Here is a 6,000-nt window from a genome sequence, read left to right as displayed (position 1 = left end):
GCTCATATTTCGTTCCTGGTCACCAGCATGCCTCCGACTACACTGATTGTTATTTCTTTTTTGGTACGAAGTGGTCGAATCACGCCTCATCCTTAGAAAGAAATCAGCGAATAAAACCAGACAAATGCTGTTTAGAGCAATCCAAATATCTTTCACATCTGCTGTAACTCAACCTTCAACGAATGTCGTACCCATTTTGCACAAACCATTCTCGTAGTTAATTTAACGTGTAAAGTGCACGGAACTCTTTTTTCTCATATGCCTTTATCGCCAGCTATTAGTTGAACTACCGAACGTACAGTACTACAGTGTGCACTTCATTGAAGTTTTCATATGAGGTTGCAATTCTGGAATGTCCTTCACACGGATTAATTCAAGTGCTGTCATGTATGAATTCCACACCTGCACGTACCTCTTAATTTTTAAAAATGAAGGAGGCTCCACGTAAGCCGCCACCAACTTTCGATTAGTTTCCGTTGGTGCTAAAACACCGGAAACAATTAACATAATGATGGCACGGTATTAGAAATTAATGCATTTGATCTAAGCATGTGCAACACGGCTACTGTTCACATCTGACTTAACGTTACTGTACAACATGTAATGCCATGGCAGAAACGAAACTTCCAGAAACAAAAAATGCGCGTCCTAGGTGGCGGATACGGGGATCCTCACCGGCTTGCCGGCGGACTTCACCGAAATGAAATAGCTCTCGCGGACCAAACACACAACATCAAGAAATCCACTAGTGTCTGTTCTGCTAACCAGCGACTAGTGGTCAGCATCTGTTCACCTAGTTGGTGCGGCTGTGAAATATGGCTTGATCTCAACAATCAAGTCTGCAATCATTGTGATCTTTTTCAAAGATCACCGCGACTAAACTCAACTTAAAGTGATCATGATGGAACAAAAGGAAATGAATCCAATACCCCAGGTCCCAGTCAACGCACTGGATTTTGCTGGTTATCGGATTCTGGGGGACCAGGAGCATCATGAGCAAGAGAATCGGAGCTTTCCAAAATCTCTTCACAAACACTACATGGGCACTCTCAATACAAACACACTATTCAAACTTGGAAAACTAAAACAACTCACAGACATACTGGAAACATTTCATATCAAAATTCTCGCCATTCAAGAGACGCGCTTCAGAGATGAAAACCATTTCAATACAGAAAATTACAGGATCTACAAAAGGAAACCTGCTGCCAGAAGAGGCATACCATCATTGTTTGGTACAGGATTTGCTGTAAATAAATGAGTCATGGATAACATTATAGACTTCAGTTCCATATCAGAACTTATTTCCACACTCCTTCAAATCAGATAATAAAATATACAAATTATCAATGCTCATGCACCAACAAATGACCATAATAGAAAAAAGCCGCAAGAAGTTGAAAACTTCTGGGAAGACATGGAAGAAGTAACCAACAATAGTCCAGAAAGGCACGTGAAAATTTTAATGGGAGATTTTAATGCGCAATTCGGTAAAGAAAGTAAGTACAAACAAATCACAGATCCGCACTCAGTACACGATCGTACAAACACAAATGGAGGACACCTCATAAAATGTTGTCAAAATTTCAACCTCAAAGTTATATCGACGCAATTTTAAAAGCCAAGACGAAACTTACAACATGGAAAGCACCCAACACCGTGTGAGGAGAATTCCAGATTGATAATGTGGCCGTTTCCATCAAATGTACGCCGGAAATTCTAAATGTCAGAGCACGTAAGGGATTTTTCGATTCTGATCATTATTTACTACAAGTTAAGATTAGCATAAGCCCAAGACAGAAAAAAACAGCACGAAACAAAATAGTCAAACCTGATCCGGAATACTTGAACATAAACAGGGACAAAGTTGTTGAAGAGATTAATAGACATTCAACAGACACTTGGACAAACTTCGCGAAAACAATTCAGAAGGCAATGCGATGGGGGTGTCGGATACGTAATAGAATTTCGTTTATGATGCCCAATCCTGATAAGCCTAAGAGCGACCTGAAATTTGCTAGGATCCTCCACATTATTTAACTGGACATTAACTTCTAAATTATTATGGACATTGCTTGTGTGCAATTGAAAATCATTTTTAGCAGCGCTCTAAATGATAGAATTTTTTTGTGTTTGATAGAAGGGCCTGATTTTCACTGCACTTCACTGTTTTGCGATTCTTGTACTCAACAGTATTATCACGGTCACTACACCGCACGCGGAAACAGCAGAAGCTCCGGAGATGTTGTCGAAGCTGCATTCGTGTCTACTGCTACTGCAGATGCGGTGTCGATGTTATCATGATCATCAACTCTGGCAGGGGTAGATGCGGCGTCGGATTGGACAGATGATAAGCCCGGAAGCCTTCCGTTGCAAACGTTGCTGTACCAGGATCAGCTCTTCTGTCAGCAGCGCCTGCAGCTTGGGTTGATGCAGGTCTCTCCTTGATCGGAGTTCATGAACTTCACTTGGTGTGATTATGCACGTGTTAAGAAAGTGTCTTCTTGTTTTGAGGGCAGGTCATTATGAGTTGTACTCTCTATGTTAAGACTTCCTGAATGTTCAGCTTCACTTGCAAAAAATTGCTGTAGCGCAAGCATTTCTCATGCAACACATCTTTGCCTAGGTTATTACCCATTTCAGAAGCTGTCTTCAGAGTTCTTTGTAGTCTCTTCTGCAGTGTCATGTCGTCTACCAAATTCATGAAGTCAATATGCTGCTTCTCAATAAACTCTGTAGGAATTGGTATTGGAGTGCCGTTAAAATGTGACACTCCATTCCCTGGCAGTATAATCTGAAGTTGCCGACTCCAGGCTATGGCAAGCCGCCAATTCCTGGCTACTGCTGACGGGGAGTTGTGCTTCCGTTTCCAGTGCAACATGTCTTCCGTTTCTTGATTTAAGTAGATTTGATATGGAATTGAACACACGACGTTTGCTTGAATTTTAGATGGATTCATAGTATGTTCTAGATATTTTACGTTCTAAAAGCATTGTATAAGTTCCACAGTCTTTCCCAGGTGAGTCATGATGTGTTGGCAAATGTGCCAACACCTTGTAGATAGAGGAGGCCGAAATGCACGCTATCTAATGCAGACGGGCGTGAATTCTGGAACAGAATTAGTAGTAAATGCTAATAAGAAAAGTATGCAGCTCCTCGAATACTTAACTTTTATTCCTTCATGTGAATACAGCATTCTTGATGAGACATTTCATACGATAACTATCAAACTATGTAAGGCTAATGGCGCCTTGCTAGGTCGTAGCCATGGACTTAGCTGAAGGCTATTATAACTGTCTCTCGGCAAATGAGAGAAAGGCTTCGTCAGTGTAGTCGCTAGCAAAGTCGTCGTACAACTGGGGCGAGTGCTCTTCCGTATCTCGAGACCTGCCTTGTGGTGGCGCTCGGTCTGCGATCACACAGTGGCGACACGCGGGTCCGACATGTACTAAATGGACCGCGGCCGATTTAAGCTACCACCTAGCAAGTGTGGTGTCTGGCGGTGACACCACAAGTCACATTTTCCGCCGCTGTTGCGACAGGGGATGCAGACGGGTTTCTCGTTGATTTTTATACATACACTTTGCTGGTGGTTCTCTGCCCCACAGTGGGAGCACACTCGCTCTTACACTTACAGGTATTCTTTGTGTGGCCCAAATCGCAGCATTTATAGCATTTTGGTGCGTCTACATAATCATTTATTATTAGAGCAAGGAAACGGACATACATCTTTTCTTTTTGCGGCGGAATCTTACGAACATGAGGAGTAACTTCCATTACGTGACTAACACAGGTTTTCCCAAGGGGTCCGGTTTTGGAACCTCAGTCTTACCTCTTCTTTAGACTCCTTCTTTTGCAAGTGCTCAGACAAATTAAGCTCATAAATATCTTCGAGTTGCTCATTGGGCACATTGTACACAATTAGTAGAGGCCTCTTCTTTTTCGGTGGTTCACATTTAAAGCTTTCTCTTGGAGCTTTTTGCAGCCATCGCAATTCTTTTTCCTCTATGAAAACGCTATTGTGTGTCCGGATCGATTTAATCCTAATCTTGTCTGTCCTCATATTTATTGCGTCGTTCAGTTTCTTCTTTACGTCTTTGACATCCTCGTTGTTGGTAGAGCTAAGAAAGAGCGCCTTGATTTTCTTGTTTTTGACTTATGTGTGTTAGCTGTTTTACTTAGCTTTGCTTTCAGCGAAGCTGCTACAGCTGCGTTTGAAAGGATAGACGTAGCTGCTTGTTCTATCAGCTTGGAGTTCTCCAGCTGTAGAAGCTAAACGCTGGTGGTCAAGAGAAGGTACGATCGCAAAAAAACAGGTTCGGGACGGTCAGGTGGTAGTACCGGTAAAGAAGAGAATCGTGCTTGAGGAACGGCTCTGGTGCATCCTACTGCATCTGCGGCAGCACTAGAGTCACACATCGAGTTGTTACAAATCGGTTACTTCAAGGACAGCTCCGAGCCAGACGCCCTGTAACGTGCAGTCCATTGACCCGAAACCACCGCAATTTGTGACTTCAGTGCTGCCAAGAGAGAGTTCACTGGAGGGTAGGATGCATATGTGTTGTGTTTTCTTATGAAAACCGGTTTTACCACGGTCTCAGTGATGGCCGTGTCTTGGTTAGAAGGTGGCCAACTGAGGACCTGCCACCAACCTTTGTGCGTGATACACACACTATAACTACGCCTGGAGTTATGGTCTGGGATGTGGGGGCACTCTCGCGATTATGTCACTCACCCTGACTGCGAAACAGTACGTCAATCTGCTGATTCGAGTTGTCGTGTTGCCATTCGTGAACAGCATTCCAGGGGTGCTTTCCAATAAAATAATGCTGCTCCATATACCGCTGTTGTAATAAAACATGCTCTACAGAGTGTCGACATGTTGCCTTGGCCTGTTGTATCATCAGATGTGTTTCCGACAACTCCAGCGTCATTCTCAACAAGCATTAAACGTCCCTGCATTGACCGACCGAGTGCAACAGGCATCGAACTCCATTACACAAACTCACAGCCGGCAGTGAATGGACGTTTGCATTCAACATTCTGACGGCTACACGGACTATTAATGTATCAGGATTTCACATTCGCAGTGGCTTACCTCGCGCTAACATTAACCTGTGATCTTGCAATGTTACTTAATTACATAACCTAGACAAAGGTATTAAAAAAAATAATCACTCTACATTAACAAATTTTTGGTGTTGCTATTTTTTTCCGTCAGTGTATATCCATTATGGATAAAATCAAGTTTATATTAGTTTTTTTCTAAATGACATTATAAATGATCAATAGGAAAAGGAGTAAGACAAGGATGCTGTCTATCACCTACGATTTTCAACCTCTACTTGGAAAATATGATTGACCAATGCTCATTAGATGACAAAAGAGTAGAAATTGGAGGAATAAGAGTAGGGTGTTTGAGGTTTGCTGATGACCTGGTCCTTCTAGCCACAGGGGAAAAAGAATTCCAGGATTTGGTGGACACCATGGAAGCTAACGCAAAAAAATATGGAATGAAAATTAACACAAAGAAAACAAAAGTATTGGCACTAGGAGGAAATAAAGAAATAAAAATTATGCTGAATGGAGAAATAATAGAACAGGTGCAAAATTTTAAGTATCTTGGAAGCAGGATAGACAACGACTGAACGACTGGAACTGCACCACAGAAATTAAAAGAAGGATAGCAATGGCAAAAGAGGCATTTTATAAGGAAAGGAGAATTTTCTGCAGCGGTCTGGACAGAGAACTCAGGAAGAGACTCGTAAAATGTGTTGTATGGAGTGTTCTTCGGTAAGGCGCTGAAACATGGACTTTGAGGAAGAAAGACAGAGAAAGGCTGGAGGCTTTTGAGATGTGGACATGGCGGAGGATCGAAAGAATAAGTTGGATGGACAGAGTAAAAAATCAAGAGGTACTGAGAAGAGTGGGAGAGAAAAGACAGTTACTAGATGTAATAAAAAGAAGAAAAACCAGTTGGATTGGGCATATATTAAGAAA

This window comes from Schistocerca serialis, chromosome 2, assembly GCF_023864345.2.
Source record: "Schistocerca serialis cubense isolate TAMUIC-IGC-003099 chromosome 2, iqSchSeri2.2, whole genome shotgun sequence".
Lineage (NCBI taxonomy): Eukaryota > Metazoa > Arthropoda > Insecta > Orthoptera > Acrididae > Schistocerca > Schistocerca serialis.
The sequence above is the reverse complement of the archived record's forward strand: the minus strand, read 5'-3'. Positions refer to the sequence as shown.